Source organism: Orycteropus afer, unplaced genomic scaffold (assembly GCF_000298275.1).
Source record: "Orycteropus afer afer isolate SDZICR_OR568_19922 unplaced genomic scaffold, OryAfe1.0 scaffold00403, whole genome shotgun sequence".
Classification (NCBI taxonomy): Eukaryota; Metazoa; Chordata; class Mammalia; order Tubulidentata; family Orycteropodidae; genus Orycteropus; species Orycteropus afer.
Genome location: NW_006921990.1, coordinates 1,002,822 through 1,021,612, shown reverse-complemented (window position 1 = coordinate 1,021,612; position 18,791 = coordinate 1,002,822). Strand labels below are relative to the sequence as shown.

The window sequence follows — 18,791 nt, the reverse complement described above, 5'->3', positions numbered from 1 at the left end:
ACCTTAACTACCACACATGGTAATTAGAAGAAGATACTTCTAATTATTATTTTTAAGCATTTGGTCATTTCTGATTTTGAAAAATATAAGGGAAGAATCCTTGTAGAGCAATTATTCTTAATTATTATAGGAAGCTATCTAACGGATCCCATTGACTTTACACCAGAAGAATACACAGACCTACCAAATTTTGAATTCATTTTAAAGAAGTTCATGAACCTGATGAAGCTCCTCTATGATCTCCCAGCTAACATTCTCTGATGTAGAGAAATATTGGGGGGGGGAGGTAGGAAATTATGTCCAAGAATAGAGGGCACAGCGCCAGGTGCTTTGGAGCTTATGCTTAATTCCTGTAATGGTCGTGTGAAATAGTGATCTGTTTACAGATGAGTAAATTAAGACCTAGATAAGTTAAATTATTCACTCAAGTTTACATAGTATAATGGCAAAGATGCAATGAGATTTCTCCTTGGGGTCTTGCATCTCAAGCCCATGCTTGTTCTGTATACAAGACACTAACTTTCTAATGGGAGTGTTGCTATGTTGTTACTTGCCGTTGAGTCAGATTCAACTCATAGCGACCCCTCCGTAGGTTTCCGAGGCAATATCACTATGGAAGTAGATTGCCCAGCCTTCCTTCTGAAGAGTGGCTGGTGGATTTGAATTGCCAGCCTTCTGGTTAGTAGTCAAGTACCATAGGCACTAGCTACCAGAGCTATAATTAGTTCTTATTTCTAACAATTAGCTCAGAATGCAACTTGTAGTGAGTTGAGAATTGTTTAAAGAGGGAAATCTTGTTAATTTTGGTTCTACTGATTTGTCAAGGATTGCTGGGAGAAAGATACAAATCTGTCTTGGAGGAAGTACAACTGGAGTACTCCTTAGAAGTGAGAAGGGCTAGACCTTGTCTCTCATACTTTGGTCATGTTGTCAGAAGGGACCAGTCCATGGAGAAGGATATTAAGCCTGGTAAAGTAGAGGGTCAGTGAAAAAACAGAAGGCCCTCAACAGGATGGATTGACACAGTGGCTGCCATGATGAGCTCAAGCATGGGAGCAATTGTGAAGATGCTGCAGGATCAGGCAGTGTTTCACTCTGTTGTACACAGGGCTGTTAGGAGTCGGAACTAACTCACTGGCACCTAATAACAACAATTTGTCATAGCAAATAAATTTATATTTGGCAAAACTTGCTTATAGAATGGATATTAATAATTATTGCCCAACATGATTGATGTGCAACATGGTTTCATTGAACTGTACAAGTGACAAATGTTGAATTGGGAAACATTGCGTTATCTGTTTGTTTACAATGAAAAATTTTTCTTGTATGTTGGACTGTAAAGTATCTTGGACGTGTATAAACGTTGCTTTTGAAACAGTTTGTAGATGAGATTACACTGAATTTTTTGTAATCTAAGAAAATATCAAGCTGCTATTACATAATTAATAGAATAAATATATCCATGTACTATGGTAGGTTTTCTAGGATCTCTACCACACCCTGGCTTGCTGAGGGAGCCCAGTTGATTAGTGTGAGTTCCTGAAAGCAATAAAAGTGCATTTATCTAAACATGTTCTGTAGTAAATTGCTTCCACTAATCAAGCAGGCTTTATCCCTAGTTAGAAGAATTAGTGAGGTTTTACTCAATTAGGCTTGATGTCAAGTTAATTTTTCCCCATTAGTATAATGAAGAATTGCTGTATTGCTCTGTTATGCATGCTGATTGATACAAGAAATTGAGATGCCAATACATTTTTTTTTCCTGAAAAATGAGGGGGGAAAATCAGAGGTTTAAATACATTATTCTGGGCATTAGAAAAAGTTGTTTAGTTTTACTATGTAGAAAGCCTAGTTGCAAATTAGCATACATAATGGAAAATCTTAAATACAGATTCTGTTGCTGATGCATCTTTCATTTCAGCTTTAAACATTTTTTTTACATGTTGCATTAAAGAGAATGCCCATGTCATAATTGTGGAACTTGCCAAAATAGGCCTCTTTCTTTTCTTTAGCTTCTGCTATTTGTTTATTTAAAAGTATTTATGTGGTTCTATATTCTTTACATGCTACATTCTGCAGTTTGGGAATATTGGACCAAGACTAGGTGAGTAGTTTTTATTCAGTGGATTGCATGATGGGAAATTTGCCAAAGCATGGAATGTTTTTTTATTATAAAAAATGAAATCCAAATCCCAGAGAGAAGCACTTAGGAAGACAGAATTTATGCTATACAATATTCTATTATTCTGTGCTGTATGTATTCTTTTATTAAAACCCATAATAAAAATCCTAAACTAGAAAGAACAAAAAAGTCAAAATGCATCCTGAAAATGAAGTGTGGTCTTGCCAAAATGCTTTTTGAGTTTGACGCTATGTAGTAGAGAATAAGCAGATTGTCACACACACACATACACATACACTCACTCAACTATAGATACTCATTTCTAGGTTTGATGCAAATATCCAGGTCACAACTATCACTTGTATTACTACTGATACTTCGTTGATAAAATTTCTTTTTCTTTATTAATTGATAATATTAATGAATAAGAAAAAGAATTGAAGATGTTTGAATACCAGATGAATTGCTCACTCTTAATAAAGACATCTTCAAGTTAGAGTGAAGATCATTAATTGGGTGAAACTTGATTTTACTATATGTCTGCTTTGAAGATAAGGAATTTCAGTCCTTTTCTGAGGATCCTAACCCTGTTAAACCAGTGACTCTTCATTTATTTGATTAGTGACTTTCTCCTGTCTTTAACTTTCCTCACAATGCTCATTTAACTTTCTTCACAATGCTCTTTAACTTTCTTCACAATGCTCATCACAATGCTCTATTGATAATAACTCAAAGTTTACAAAACTTCTGAATAAATTGGTCCAATTTATTGATTGATAAATACTCAAAGCTTACAAAACTTCTGAATAAATTGGTCCAATTTATTCAGAAGTTTTGTAAGCTTTGAGTTATTATCAATAGAAGGGAAGGACAAACGTGTGAGCCCAATTCTTTTCAAAATTGGTTGGGCTATCCTTTGCTTTTTATTTCTGTTATGACATATCAGAACATTAAGAGAAAAAAGAACAGACTTTATTTTATTGAATCGTCTTCTATTTAGAAATATCAAAGAGCTTAATGAATGTGACTTTACTAAACCTTTATCATATCTCAGCAAAGGAGGATTAAAGTCAAAGACATTTAATAGCTGAGAAAGGATCAAAAAAAATTCCTTTTGAAGTTTCAGTAAACCATACAGATCTCTGGTATGATGCTTTCTAGTTCATTCTTTTACTACTAGGCAATAAGATGTTGTTGTTGTTTGCCGTTGAGTCGGCCCCAACTCATAGCGACCCCTCCTTGGGTTTCCGAGGCAGTATCACTATGGAAGTAGAATTGCCCAACCTTCCTTCCGAGGAGTGGCTGGTCGGTTTGAACTGCCAGCCTTCTGGTGAGCAGTCAAGTGCCTTAGGCACTATGGTACCAGAGCTCCTAGGCAATAAGATAGGTGTCACTGAGGTGAGCATAATTGTTAATAATATTCTAGGTTGAAAAATAAACACTCAAATGTGTGGAGGGTTTTACATTTGGAAAGTAGAATTATAACAAAACTTTACTGGGAAGGCACCAATTTTCCAAAAAAATAGCTCATGTTTTCTCTGAGTTATTTTAGTGTTTGTTACTTTGACCAAAACTTCAGAGTCATGTAATTCTGATATTATAGTAATGATAATCTTAAACTGGGTTTCCAGTGTATCAGATCTCTTTTGTGTTAACATTTCATGCTCAGAATGACATTTTGGGTCATACGTTATATGAATGAAGTTACACTAAAGGGCAGGAAGATGATATTCAGTCATTTATTCACTCACCATGTATCAAGTGATCACCTGCCACATGTCAGGCTCTGTTCTATACCCTGAAGAGAAAGATGTGGTAAAATAGATGGAAAATGTTCCTATTTTCACTTTGATTCATTCCAGTGAGATGTGCAGCCCAGTATCATAAGATTACAAATGCTGCTTATGGAATTAAAATGTGGTGATGTGGTGATATTTGAGGCTACTTAACGTAGGTAGTGAAGGATGGCCTCTTTCAGGGGTATACATTTAAGTCACAATTTGAATTGTAAGAATGAACTATCCATGCAAAGATGCTGTTATGTGCCACTGAGTAGGTTTCAACTCATAGTGACCTATGTACAACAGAAAGCAACACTGCCTGGTCCCACACTGTGCTAACAATTGTTACCACGCTTGAGCCCATTGTCACAGACACTGTGTCAATCCATCTTGTTGAGGGTCTTCCTCTTTTTCGCTGATCCCCTACTTTATCCAGCATGATATCCTTCTCCAGGGACTGGTAATTTCTGGTAACATGACCAAAGTAAGAGAGATGAAGTCTGGCCATTCTTCTAAGGAGCATTCTGACTGTACTTCCTGCAAGGCAGATTTTTTCATTCTTCTAGCAGTCCATGGTACACTCAATGTTCTTTGTCAATGCTACAATTGAAATGCAAACATTCTTCTGAAATCTTCTTTCTTTATTATCCAGCTGTCACATGCATATGAGTTTATTGAAAACACCCTGGCTCAGGTCAGGTGTACCTTAGTCTTCAAAATGACATCTTGCTCTTTAACACTTTAAAGAGGTCTTTACAGTATATTTGACCATTGCAAAGATAAGGGAGAAGAATATTATTGCAGAGGGAACAGACAGTGAAAAGTTTCTAGGGTGGGAAAGAACTTGGTGAGTTTTAGGAACAGAAAGAACATTAGAATAGCCAGGGGAGAGTGGATACTGGTAGACAATGACATCAGAGAAAATTCTGGACAGCAATCCTTCAAAGTAAATGTTACCATGTTCAAATATTTGAACAGTGTTCACAGTAAATAAAGCTCTGGTTCTAAAATGATTTTTTATTAATTACAACAGATTCAGGAAGAGGAAGTTAAAAAAAAAAAAAAGTATATTTTTCCATCCATGCTTGTAGTCTGTAGATAGTAGGTTATATGGAGTAGATATGAATGCTCAAAAATGGTGTTTCCCCCACAGTGATTAAGGTATTATTTTGAGTGTTTTTCAAGTGTTAGTAAACCTCAGAACATCAGCCTACTGAATTCTACTCAAAGCCAGAAGTACTTGAATCACTGGTACCTTCTAAGACCGAGGCTGACAAACATCAATAAAATAACCATTATTATAGCAGTAAATTTCTGAGCTCAAACTTCCTTATCTGAAAAACTCACAGTTATTTTGAGCAGTCCCTCTGCTTCTTACTGTGTGACTGAGGAGCCCAAGATCCTGGGGTCAAGTCCTTGCTTTTCCGTTTTTTCACTGTGCGGCTTTGGTGAAATCATAGCATAGTGCCTAAGGCACTTGACTGCTAACCAGAAGGCTGGCGGTTCAAATCCACTAGCCGCTCCTCGGAAGGAAGGTTGGGCAATCCTACTTCCGTAGTGATACTGCCTCGGTAACCCAAGGAGGGGTCGCTATGAGTCGGGGCGACTTGACGGCAAATAACAACAACATTAATTTCATTTACTTCATCTGTAATAAAGGTGATAGTAGTACTCATCTCCTGGTGCTTTGGCGAGGACTTGGCAAACAGTAAGCAATAAACAATGTTAGTTGCCTTTGTTGTTACCATTATTATTTAAAAAACACTGCCAGAAAATAATCTGATAAATGTGTTCAGTCTTATAAACTGAGATACAAGATGGCTGTTGGTAAGAACCTTCTGCCTCTTAGCGATCACTGGGGTAAAAGTGTAGCTCTATTGACTAGAATGTAATTTTGATGTTCTACCTCTCCATTTGGTTCAGCCCAGTAAATGCACCCTCTCTCCATTATTTGTTTAGAAGAAACATTTCTAAACATTGCTACACTCTGGGCTAAAATAAAAAATAATTCTTGTTCTCCGTGAACTTTTAATCTGGCTCCACAACATTAAGTCACTAAGAATTGACAACAGCAAATGAATAAGCAACACCTGTATACTTTCTGAGTTTTATACAGATGAACTGATTTGGAATTGATTGATGAACATTTTTCTGTGCTCATTTATTTCACATTGTGTGTGAATGTCCATGTGTTTGCTTTTTTGGAAGAAAAAGTGGAATAGATGATTTATTTGACAATGATTTGTGAACCTGTGAAGAGAGAAAATGTACTTTCAGTATTACGGTGCCTTCATTTATTCACTCAACAAATATCTGTTGAGTGCCTACAGTGCTAAATACTGGGTGAACAGGCATGAACAGCACAGGAGATAAAATCTCTTCTCTGCCAGAGATCACAAACTTAGCTTGTTTGGCATAGAGATTCAAAACCTGGTTCTGTTCCTTTCTATAAGTATAATTTGAGGCAAGTTGTTTATCCCCTGTGTACAAAAGTTTTCTCATTTCCAGAAATGGAAATGATAACCACATGGGGTTTTTGCAAGAATTAAATGACTTGAAATATGTAAAACGCTTAGAATATTGCTGGAAACATTCTGAGTGCTATATGATGGAATGTTTTTAGTACTGTCATCATTAGTACTACTATTCTGTGCTCTGGAAATATATACTGTACTTTTTGTACTCAATTTACCACTATAAAATTTATTTTTGTAAACCAGTCAGCGAATCTTCAGAATGTCATGGTGACACCTTTAAGAGGGATTAAGATCCTGGAATCCTAATCCTGTCTGTAGCCCTTACTCCTCACTCTCCACATATAAAGCAGCGATGGCCTCTGTTTTTCAGAACTATTTAAATACAGGCCACAGTGTTGGCTGTCTCCTTAAAGAGAATAGTTTTTATTTCTGTCTCTGTATTGTTCTCTTTCTTTTCTGCTGGCAGATTGCCTACTTCTTGCAACCTCTGTTATGGTCCTAATTGCGGGTTCTGTTATGGTGTCTGCAAATATCTCTTAACTTATCTATCATTCTTTGTTCTTAATCACTTTTTCCAAGTTCCTAGCCTTTAAAGGCTTGTGTTTCTAGATCTTGCCTGCCAGTCAGTGAGTACTCCCTCTTTTTCTGCAGGGGTGATCAGTCTTTAGGTGGGATCTTCTGCTGGTCAGTTCTTTTCTTTTTTCTTTAAATTTTATTTATTTTGTTGTTGAGAATATACACAGCAAAAGATATACCAATTGAGCAGTTTCTACACGTACAATTCAGTGATATTGATTACGTTCTTTGAAGTGTCCAGCCATTCTCATTCTCCATTTCTAAGCTGTTCTTCCCTCATTAACATAAAATCACTGCCCCCTAAGGTCGCTGTCTAATCTTTAAAATTTCTGTTGTCAATTTGGCCCATATAGATTTCCATTCAACCATTCATTTTTTTTTCTTGCTACTGATTGCAATCCCCACAATGTAACAACATGCATCCAGCTTCCTCCCTGTATTTCCTATTTACATTCATCCTTCTTTCCTATCACTGCTTGCCTTTTGAACTTTGTCCCTTGGCAAATGCTGCCCTTTTAATTTTGTATGGTTGATTCTTCTAAGGAGTGTGTACCTCTCTGGTGTTATTGTTCACCTTATAGCCTATTATTTGGGTGAAAATTGAGCCATAGGAGTGAGTTCAATCCCAGACTATGGACTAGTGCCATAATCTTGAGGTTTCCAGTAGTCTCTATCAAACCAGTTAGTCTAGTCTTTTTTATATGATTTTGAGTTTTGTTCCAGATTTTTCCCCCATTCTAACCAGGATCTTCTATTGTAATCCCTTTCAGAGTGGTCAGTAGTGGTAGCCAGGCACTATCTCATTCTTCTTGTCTCAGGGTCATGAAGGCTGAGGTTCACATGGTCCATTAGTCCTTTGGACTAATTGGTTCCATGTGTCTTTGATTTCCTTCACTATTCTTTACTCTAGATGAAGACACATCTAGATAGTTCTTAAATGCATAATACTCAAGACAGACTTTTTTTCCCTCACCAGTTAAGCTTAACAGTTGTTCAATTTTAAGAAGACTTCAGAGGATATTTTTGGTTTAAGGGTTAAAGATGATCTCAGAGCAATAGTTTCAGGGGGTCATCCACCCTTCATTGTTCCAGAAAGTCTAGAGTCCGTGAGAATTTGAAATTCTGTTCTGGGTATTTCCCTTTTTGATCAAGATTCTTCTAGGGAATCTTTGATCAAAATGTTCACTATGGTAGGTACGCACCATCCAGATCTGGTCTTGTGGCAAAGGAGGCAGTTGTTCAAGGAGGCAATGAGCCACATATTCCATATCCTCCTCCTATTTTTGACTCTCCTTCATCCTCTGTTGCTCCAGGTGAATAGATACCAATCGTAGTGCATTGGATGACTGCTTGTAAGCTGTTAAGATCCCACACATCATGCAATAAAGTAGGAGGTAGAACAGAAGCTCTAAATGCATTATTAGGCCAATTAACTAGGATATCCCAGGAAACCATAACTTTAAACCTCCAAAGTAAGGAAACAAATCGCATGAGGTATTTGGTTGTACATAAGAAGCCTAAGCAGATACTCTTCTTGTTTTCTTTTTTGTCATTGTAAATATATCTGTCACACAATTTTAGCCAATTCAAATTTGTACAGGCATACCACTTATTGATAACAATTACAATAATCAGCTGTGCAACCATACCCATAATCAATAAGGTTTTTCTCTCACTGTCAATTCCCATTTTTTCTCCCCTCCCATCCATGGTGACCACTAATAAACTTTGTTCTGTTTTGCCTTTTCTTGTCTTAGGTATAAGTGTGGTCATACAAGATTTGTCCTTTTGTGATTGACTTATTTCAAGTGGTTGAATGTCTTTAAGCTTCATCCACACGGTTGCATCTATCAAGACTATATTTCTCCTACTGGCTGAGTAGTATTCCATTGTGGCTATGTAGCACATTTTGTTTATTCATTCACCTGTTGATGGACATTTAGGTTGTATGTAGTGGCTATTGTGAATAATGCTGCAATGGACATTGATATACAAATCTTTTTTTGAGTCTCTGCTTTCAAGTCTTTTTGATATATATCTAAGAGTGGAATTGCTGGGTCATATGGCGGTTCTATTTTTAGTTTTTTGAGGTACTACCACAGTATTTTTCACAAGAGCTCTGGTGGCATAGTGCTTAAGGCACTTGACTGCTAACCAGAAGGCTGGCGGTTCAAACCCACCAGCCACTCCTTGGGAGAAAGGTTGGGCTATCTACTTCTGTAGTGATACTGCCTCGGAAACACAAGGAGGGGTCACTATGAGTCGGATCTGACTTCACAGCAGTGCTTGCGTTGCGTTTGTGTATCATTTTGCCTTCCCACTAGCAATGGGTAAGGGTTCCAATTTCCCCACATCCTTACCAACATTTGTTATATTCTGTTTATTTTATCTTAGCCATCCTACAGAATGTGTAATGGTGTATCTTTGTCATTTTGATTTGCATCTCTCTAATAGCTAATGACTCTAAGCATCTTTTTGTGTGTTTGGTGACCATTTGAATGTTCTTTTGTGCTATTCAGTTCTTGACATAATTCATGTCAAAAAAAGTACAAGCCAGGTGGCTGTTGCTTGGGGTCAGTTCCTCCATCCTACCTTTACCCTATCTTTGTTTCCTCATCTGAATTATTCTGGAAGCCTTGATGCCAAAAAAATTGTAGATATTCCTGTCTTTAGAGAACTCTGCTTTTTAGAATTCTGGCAACCAGTTTCTCCAATTTACAATAAAACTGAATCAAATTCCTGACTCCCTTTAAGCCTCCTAAGTAACAAAGAGAATTGTATGGGTTGAGGAGTACTTTATACAAGACTTTTATGAGAAGTAATATCCTGTTTCCCCAATATGCCACAAGATTAATGCTATCCCCATGTGTATCAACAGTAGGCAAACTTATAGTGGTGTAAATGGATAGTCCATTAGGATAATCGTAAATATTTAATTAGTACATACTTTAAATTTCATTGGCAAAATAGTAGCCGATTTCTTGAAAATCTCTCAGGTTTCCCCTAAATTATTATTTTTTCAAGGCATTAAAATGATACAGTCCCACACTGAAAATGAAAGGCAATTAATTATTCCAGCTCCTAAAGACCAAAACAACTTTAGTCACATCCCACAAAAGGGATGGAGAAAAAGGAAACAATTTTCAAAATTTCTGGAAGTTGTTATTTTCCTGTTAATGATTATTTTCATTAGCAGGGAGAGTTCTGGAAATAGGTGTTTTTTTTTTTTTTTCCCTCTAAAACGAAATGATGAGAAGCTAAATGGATTTGTATTATATCTGGTTATATGCCTTAAAGATAAAATAAATTTTGCCTTTCTCATATGAAGTTTTAGTTTTGTTATTGTGAGCTCAAAGTGGCTTTTCATGGCTAAGGGGAAAATCAAAGAACCACCATGTATAAAATAATCATTGAAATCACTAGAAAATTGAGCTGTAAAAACAAAGCATATAAAATTTTATGTTTCTAGAGTGACTAACTCTTCATAATACTTTCCTATTTAATTATTTAAGTTTCTTTTTTTCAGAGTTGTTGTGATTGCTGTTGTTAGGTACCATTGAGTTGGTTCTGACTCATGGTGACTCTGTGTAATAGAACAAAATGTTGCCCTGTCCTGTGCCATCTTTATGATTATTGCTGTGTTTGAGTCGATTTTTGCAGCTGCTCTGTTAATCTAACTCATTGAGGATCTTCTTTTTTGCTGACCCTCTACCAAGCATGATGTCCTTCTCCAGGGACTGGTCTTTCCTGATAAAATGTCCAAAGTACATAAAATGAAATCTTGCCATCCTCCCATCTAAGGAGTTTTCTGGCTGTACTTCTTCCAAGACCGATTTGTTTGTTCTGACTGTCCATAGTATAGTCAATATTCTTTCCAACACCATAATTCAAAGCATCAGTTCTTTAATTTTCCTTATTCATAGCCAGCCTATGTTTTCCCTTGAGGGATCCAAGGGAATAAAGGTCCCACCCTCTCTTTCCTCCTTCCTTCTGATTTTGTGTTAAGCGCTCTTTGGCTAGAACCTACTGGAAGCCAAGCACATGGACATCCTTTAATGGAGTTCATATAGGTCTCATGGGGCAGAGAGCAGAAAGAGGATGGAAAGTGGATCTGGAGGAAGAAATGAAAGATATCTGGCATAGTTTACCCTTTTTTTTTTTATCATCTGCTACTCTTGCTCTTCATCTGGGTGAAAAATGAATGCCCCCAACACAGGGATGCATAAAGTCATCATCACTCCATGATGTCATTTCAATAATTTTGCAACCTGAAACTAAAATTTTGGCCACCATCAGCATTCTTCATATGCAATATTGGTGGAAGGGAAGGAGAAAAGATGAAATTAAAGAACATAAATTAAATCTGTTCCTCCCCTCTATATCTGGTCATGAGGCCTAAGCTGATAATCACAGCTGCTTCCTTCCATTATACATTCTGTGATTGCATTATTGCCTGCCATCACTTTGACTGGCTGGGGTCCTTTTCCAAGTGGGGTTGGTTATCTGAACATTCAAGATATGAGTCTTTGGTGGTCTTGTCCTTACCAAGTTGCTGCAGCTTTCCCTTAAGTAGGACTATTTAGAAGGGAATATTAAGAAGTGCCCCATTGAACTCCCTGAGTCCCAAGTCCTTCTTTGTAGCAGCAACTCAATTTTCCTTGGCCATTGAGTGTCATTTTTTTAGCCAGCCTGGTGACTTTCTCATTTACATCTTTATTTAGGGCATAAAGAACCCATAATGTTTAGGGGTTAGCCTCTACTTCCAATTAATCAGAAAATGATTATATTTCTTGGTGGACTAAATACTCCTTTGGATATTAGGACCTTCAAATTCACCAAGTCCAAAGTCTTGGGGACAAGAAGCAAGAATTCTTTAAGTGGGTTACTAGGTGTAAAAGTGAGATGGGCCAATTCCATCTCCACCACTTGGTTCCTGGATCTGTGCATCCTCTATGGAGAAATGTCACCTTCTATTTGGCTGCTGGTTAAAGACATATATCTATATGCTATAGGCAGAAATGCAACACCTCAAGGTGTTATCTCTTGGCTTGTACCTTGACTGAGCCTTTAGCAGGGCATTCCACAGTTAATTTAGGTCGTTGCTTCTATGAGGTGCAAGTGTTATGACTAGTGAATTCTGTGAATTGACCCCATTGTCTCATTTTCTTTGGAATATTGTTTGGAGGCAGTGTGCACAGGATACCTTGGCTAGATAGCCAGTATATTGTAAGTCCATGAATGATAGTGCTAGCAGAAGCATGTAAGCCAGGGAATATCATATATCCCTGTGAGTCCAAAAGTATGGATGGGAAGGACCTGATATAGTACCATGATGATATCATTCTGCTTTTACACATATCTATCTGGTTGCTTCTGCTTCATTGGACAATTGTGTCCTTTTGGGGGTTCAGAATCAGCCTTGGCTTTCTTCAGTGTTGGTAAGCCAGATTAGTCTTAGTAGGGGAAGAGAATGCTGAACTCATGAATAACTTCTCTCCCCCCACTGTAGTCCCTTTGAATATGAGTCCATTAAGCAAACATTGGGGTGACTGATAAAGAGACAGAGTGATATTTAGGGCTCTGAACCAGTTCAGTCATTGATAGGCTCAACTTTGTAAAATCTGAGTGTATGGAATGATAACCAGAGTGAGAAAAATAAGGAGTCGAAACCCTGGAATGGAAGCCTTGTAATGAGCTCTTTCGGGAACTTGATACAGGAGATCAGATTTTGGCCAGGACTGTGGAGAGCAATACACATTCAAAGCAGCATTGTCGGCTGCCATTTTTGAACCAGGCACCACTGTTTCTGACTTTACCATTCAAGAAATTTGGTTACTGGGCTCGCTTTGGCACCACATACACCAACATTTGAACAATACAGCAAAGATTTGGATGGCAACCATGGGCCCTGTGTAAGGAGGACACAGAAATTCGTGAAGCATTCCTTATTTCTTGCTGAATGAAATACGTCAATCACAGAAGGACAAATATTGTATTAGTTCATTATTGTAAGAAGTCAAGGAAACTTTCATTGTTGGTTATCAGGGGTAGGAGGGGAGGGGAGAAACACTACTAGATAGGTAAAGACAAATATTGATTTGGGTGAAGGGAAAGTCAATATACCAAAAGTGAGTGACCAACACAGTAACACTAAGGAAAAGGAAGACACAGAGAGGTACACAAGAGGTGCAGACAACAAAGACAAACCCTTTTACATATACAATACTGAGCTATCAGTGATAACAAACATTAATTTACAGGTGAATAGATGGGTCAACAGACAGAATGATCAGGTATGTCTAGGCAAAAGGGAATATACCCATGACCATATATAAGGCTGGCAGATAATATTTATACGTACATATTTGTAAGTACTGTAAAAATGCTCATATAACTAGAACTAACAGGGGCAAAGGCATGATAACTTCTTAGGCACAGTCAACCACCCTGATGGTGCGAGTTGTTGGACCTGTGGACTTGGGGCTATAGTTGTAGGAGACATCAAGCTCAATTGGCATAACATACTACACAAAGGAGCTCTGGTAGCATAGTGCCTAAGGCACTTGACTGCTAACCAGAAGGCTGGCGGTTCAAACCCACAAGCCACTCCTCAGAAGGAAGATGGGACAATCTACTTCCATAGTGATACTCCCTCGGAAACCCAAGGAGGGGTCACTATGAGTCGGTCTGACTCGATGGTACATAACAACAACAACATTTTACTTTGGTGAGTAGTGACTGGGGTCTTAAAAGCTTGCAGGTGGTCATCTAGAGGCAAAAATGGGTCTCTCCTCATCCAGAGCAAAGAAAAGGAAAACAAAGACATATGGAAACAATTAGTCCAAGGAACTAGTGGACCACATGAACCTTAGCCTATATGGCCATGAGACCAGAAGAACAAGATGGTGCCCGGCGACCACTGTCAACCACTCATGAAGGGATCAGTGCCAGAGATCCTGGATAGAGTGGGAGAATAAGGTGGAACTAAACTCAAAATCATATTAAAAAAAAAGGTTTACTAGTCAGATAGAGCCTGGTGAGACCCCCAAGACTGTAGCCCCTGGTTACCCTTCAGGTCTGGAATTGAACTTACTCCTATGGCTTCCAGCCAGCCAAACAATAGATAGGCATAGAGGCTGAACATTTACATCACGCAGATACACTCCTTAGAATGATCAGTCATGGGAGAAAAGAAGGGCAGTATTTGCACAGGGAGATAGCTCAGTGTGCAGGAATGCATAGGAAAGAAGGACAGGGAAGAGTAACTACAGGGAGGAAGTGGGAAGAGAGCTGTTATTTTGTGGGGAATTGCAGTTAATGTCATGAAATAAAATGTGTATGAACTGCTGTATGGAAAATTAATTTGCTCTGTAAACTTTCACCCAAATCACAATAAAAATTAAGGAAAAAAAAAAGAAGAAATTTGGTTACTGTGCAATGTGCATGCTGCCCTTGTTTTCTAAGAGGGAGATTAAGTTTGTAGCAGTGTGTTGACATATAATTTTTCCCATTCTAGTTATTGTTCTGATACACTCATATTTTATAAATTCACATCTGTTTTGGTTTCACTTCAGCCATGAGTGAACTGGGAAGAACTGGTTCAAAGCTCTGATATTTACAATTGAGTCTTCCTATTCATGTTATTATTGAGGCTATGATCTGTGATAACCTCTTATGAGATTTCATGTAGCATAATTATTGTCACACTTCATTCCTATTACAAGTGGTTCATCCATATATTTCCTTCCAGATATCTTTGCCATCAATTTTCCAATTTTGTTCTTCACAAGTTTCGATCAGCTGGCCAACCGTTAGCATTCACTCATGATTTAGTATAGATCTCTACCTTAGGTCATCTCTTCAGTAGATATAGAGATCAGATATTGCATTCAGAGTTCTGCCTACTTGGAGGATTTCCTTTTATTGCTGTACAGGCAGTCCTTGGGGTGATGAATGAGATCTATTCCTAACTGTGTCTTTAAAAATTGTCAGGGCTTTGAATTGGTTCTGCCCAGTTTAGTCATGGCTGAGGAAGTAGCATCAGAACAAACCTGAATTTTAAAATTATGGTGAACCAAAATGATAGTCAGAATGGGAAAAAGGATGGCGTGAAGCCTTGCTAGAAACTTAATCTCTCTCTTATAGAAGAAGGGTAATGTATGTCTTGCATAGCAACCAAATCTTTTGCCCTTGAATTTTGATCACAGTCTGAAGCAGCACTGCCCTACTTAAAGTAGGCAGCTGACCACACCACTTTGATATGTGTCAATCTTCTGTAGTCCTTCTAATAATCCAGTCTCAAGCATCACACTCCTGAAAGGGCTCACAATGTCTCTTCTGAGATTCCCATTCCAGGGCTTTCACCCATATTTTCTGTTCTTGGTACCATGAATCTGCCAAATTGTGAAACTTCAGATCTGTTCCTGTATCACTTTATAGGCCATGATGTTGTTGTTGTTGTTATTTGCCATCGAGTCGGCCCCGACTCATAGCGACCCCTCCTTGGGGTTTCTGAGGCAGTATCACTATGGAAGTAGGATTGCCCAACCTTCCTTCTGAGGAGTGGCTGGTGGGTTTGAACCACCAGCCTTCTGGTTAGCAGTCAAGTGCCTTAGCGACTATGCTACCAGAGAAAGGGCAAGTAGGAGTTATTTGTGAGTTGAACATTCATAACCAAGGGACAGCCTGTATTTTAGGTTCATTATGGGTAAAGTTTTATATGTGACAATGCTGGCACACCTACCACCTACAAATGTATCTTCAGTTAATTAATTGTCTTAGGGTTCTTTGGAGAGAGAGGGAGAGGGAGAGGGAGGGAGAGGAAGAGAGAGAGAGACAGAGAGAGAGAGATGATAGACAAGATATTTACTTCAAGGAAATGGCTCACACAATTGTAGGGGCTGGTAAGTCCCAAGTCCATAGGTCTGGTGGCAGGCTGGAGACTTCTGCTGGCTCACAGGATTGGAGGAGGCTAGTATGTCCAAAATCTGTGGGTCAGACAACAGACCAGATAGTTCTGCAGGCTTATATCCCAAGATCCATGGTCACATAATGAGAAGAGCTCTGTGTTGAGAGAGAAAGAGAGAGAGAGAGAGGAAAGGAGAAAGGGAGGAGGAGAGAGAAGGAGAGAGTCAGCTCTACCAGAATATCCATTTATATTTTGGAGGCAGACCACAGCTCCAAGAAACTCCCCTTACAACTGATCATTGAAAGTTACCACATTACATTATATTACATTACACTATGGAACATAAACCAGTTAGTGCTGGGCCAAATTCTGGTAGTCAGCACAGCCAAGCCAACACATAAAATTAACCATCACATTGGCCATAGGGAACTCCCCATGAAATCTTACTATTGTTTGAGGAAGAAGGGATGAAGCATTAGAATCAAATACCATAAAAGTCTGAATAACCTAATACTACAGTTTACCTGTGTGTTAAGACCAGCCTCCGCCTGTTCTTTTGTTTAATAGCAGAATGCTGATGTGAACACCTGATTTTATGATATGCTGGATCAGATAGCATCCAGTTCTTGTTGAGCAGTTCAGATTCTAAAGTCACTTATCATGGGCAGAAAATCAGTCTCTATGCTTACCCAGGAGCAGTTCAGACCTACTTTTGAAAAAGAACAGTTAATGAAGAAGAGGACCTGGTTTTACTCTAAAATCCTAGTAGGGTGCATTGTTATTCCCTGATTAGAGCTTGACACAGACTCTGCCAAGTTTTATAGGGGCTGATGAACCACAAGATCTAAGTGAAAGGGAAACTTGCAACTCAGCCTAGCCTAGACCTTACAGAGAGCCCTTTTGTGTTCTGGGTTTCTCTGAAATGTAGCCCACCTTATGCGTAACCCATATTCATTTCCCTCATACCTTGGACATATGGGAAACTCAAAGGATTCCATTTTGGGAGTCTGTTAACTATGGTCATTTCCCATATTATTATTGTATTAGTTAGGCTCTCAACAGGAAATATGAAGGCACACTCAAAGTAGCATAATTAAAAAGCAGGTTCTATCAAGTTGATTCTGACTATGTGCATCAGAGTAAAACGCTCCATAGGGTTTTCAGTGACTGATTGTTGGGAAGTATGTCACCAGGCCTTTCTTCTGAGGCACCTCTGGGTGGACTCAGACCACTACCTTTGGGGTTAGTAGTTGAGTGTGTTAACCGAACACAACACCCACGGGCTCCTAGGATAATCTGGGGAGGGTTTATTTATAAGATGTAAGTGGGTTGTGAGATAGCCACCAGGACAGGAATGACAAAGTTGTTCCCATTTTTAGGTTCAAAAGGTGGAGGGGTGGCAAATCTGGAAAGGATTATTTTGGGAAGGGCTGTGATCTTCATTTGAAGGCCATAGACACCCTGAGGGGAACCTCAAAGGGAGACCAGAGGCATAAATACCCTAACCTCCCCTTTATACCTCCCCTTGTACCTCTTCCAAGACTCCTTAATGGTCAATCTCAATTGGAAATCAGAGGATAAGAAGCCTGTGGAGGTGACCAGGACAACCTCAGGGCAGAGAGAAGGGGGGAAGGGTGGAGAGCAATTTTGGATGGGTAAATGGGAGTTATTTATGACAGACCTGAAGTTAGAATCTTGGAGAGTCCTTTCTGGACCATGAATTCCAACATGATGAGTACCCTTTTATTTATATGCCTTCTTTGCATAGTTTCTGCCTATCTCAAAGTATGAGTGCAGTAAATAACTAAGCAGTCTAATCCCAAAGAGATAGATTGACAGTGGCTACAATGATGGGCTCAAGCATAGCAAGGATTGTGAGGATGGCACAGGACCGAGCAGTGTTTCGTTCTGTTGTGCACAGGGTATTATGAGTCAGAATTTACTCAATGGCACTTAACAACAACAACGACAACAATCCCAACACCTTATGTGTGACTTTGAGCAATCACTTCTATTCTTGGATTGTCCTTTTCTCCATCTCTAAAATTAAGGTGCCAACTTCTGTCCTCTTTCATTCATGAGGATATTGTTAAGGTCTAAAGAAAGTGAAGATGTTAATGGATGGAAGTGTTTGTAAACTATGAAGTGCTATGAACACGTAAAATACTAGTTTACATCTTCAAGATTCTTTTCCTTTTACTTCCCATCAACTAACTGATTCGTATAAACCTATTAACTCAGATTTTATGTTTTTCACAGTGGGTTTTACTTTCCAGCTAATTAATCTCCTGACTCTTGTACTCAACTTTGAGCTACTGTAGTTGGATTTTTCTCCAAGAGTGTATTTATGCCCAAGCTCACCCATCCTTGTTAAAATTTTTCCTGATTCTTTTTAAACAAGTGTCTGCTTCCCACCTCACTTTTTTAAAGTTGGTTCTTTGTAGATCAAATTTTCCCCCTTTTTTTACCCAATAATCATGCAGAATGAAGAAGAAAATACTACCACCTTCATGGGACTGCTGTGAAGATGAAATGAGATAATGGTCCATGAGTTATCATTAGTATATCACATAGATCACTGTATCTAAAAAAGTGCTGATGAACACAACATTATTACAAGCTGAAAAACAAAAACTGTCTACGGCAAAAGTTTGCAAAGAAAAAAACCGATTTATCATTTCAGATCTTCTTCATTCTACGCATGAGGAATCTGAAGCTCAGAGATGCCAAGTAACTGTTTCAGGGGCACAGAGCTCTTTTTTTTTTTAATGCATTTTATTAAAATATAATTTATGACGGATAGATGAGTGAACAGGCTGAACAATTGGGTGTGTCTAAATGGAGAGTGTATCCAAGATCATATATGGGGTTGGCAGACAATGGGCCTATAAGTTCATGTGAATGATGTAGGAGATCCTACATAA

At 38.5% G+C, this 18,791-nt stretch overlaps 1 protein-coding gene and 1 pseudogene across 1 annotated transcript in view; both read left to right on the top strand.

The window, feature by feature from the left end:
- The window catches only part of SLC39A8 (solute carrier family 39 member 8), an 81,971-nt gene that overhangs the window by 51,680 nt on the left and 11,500 nt on the right, over positions 1-18,791 (top strand). The window lies entirely within an intron of this gene.
- On the top strand, positions 12,797-12,912 carry LOC122151359 (annotated as a pseudogene).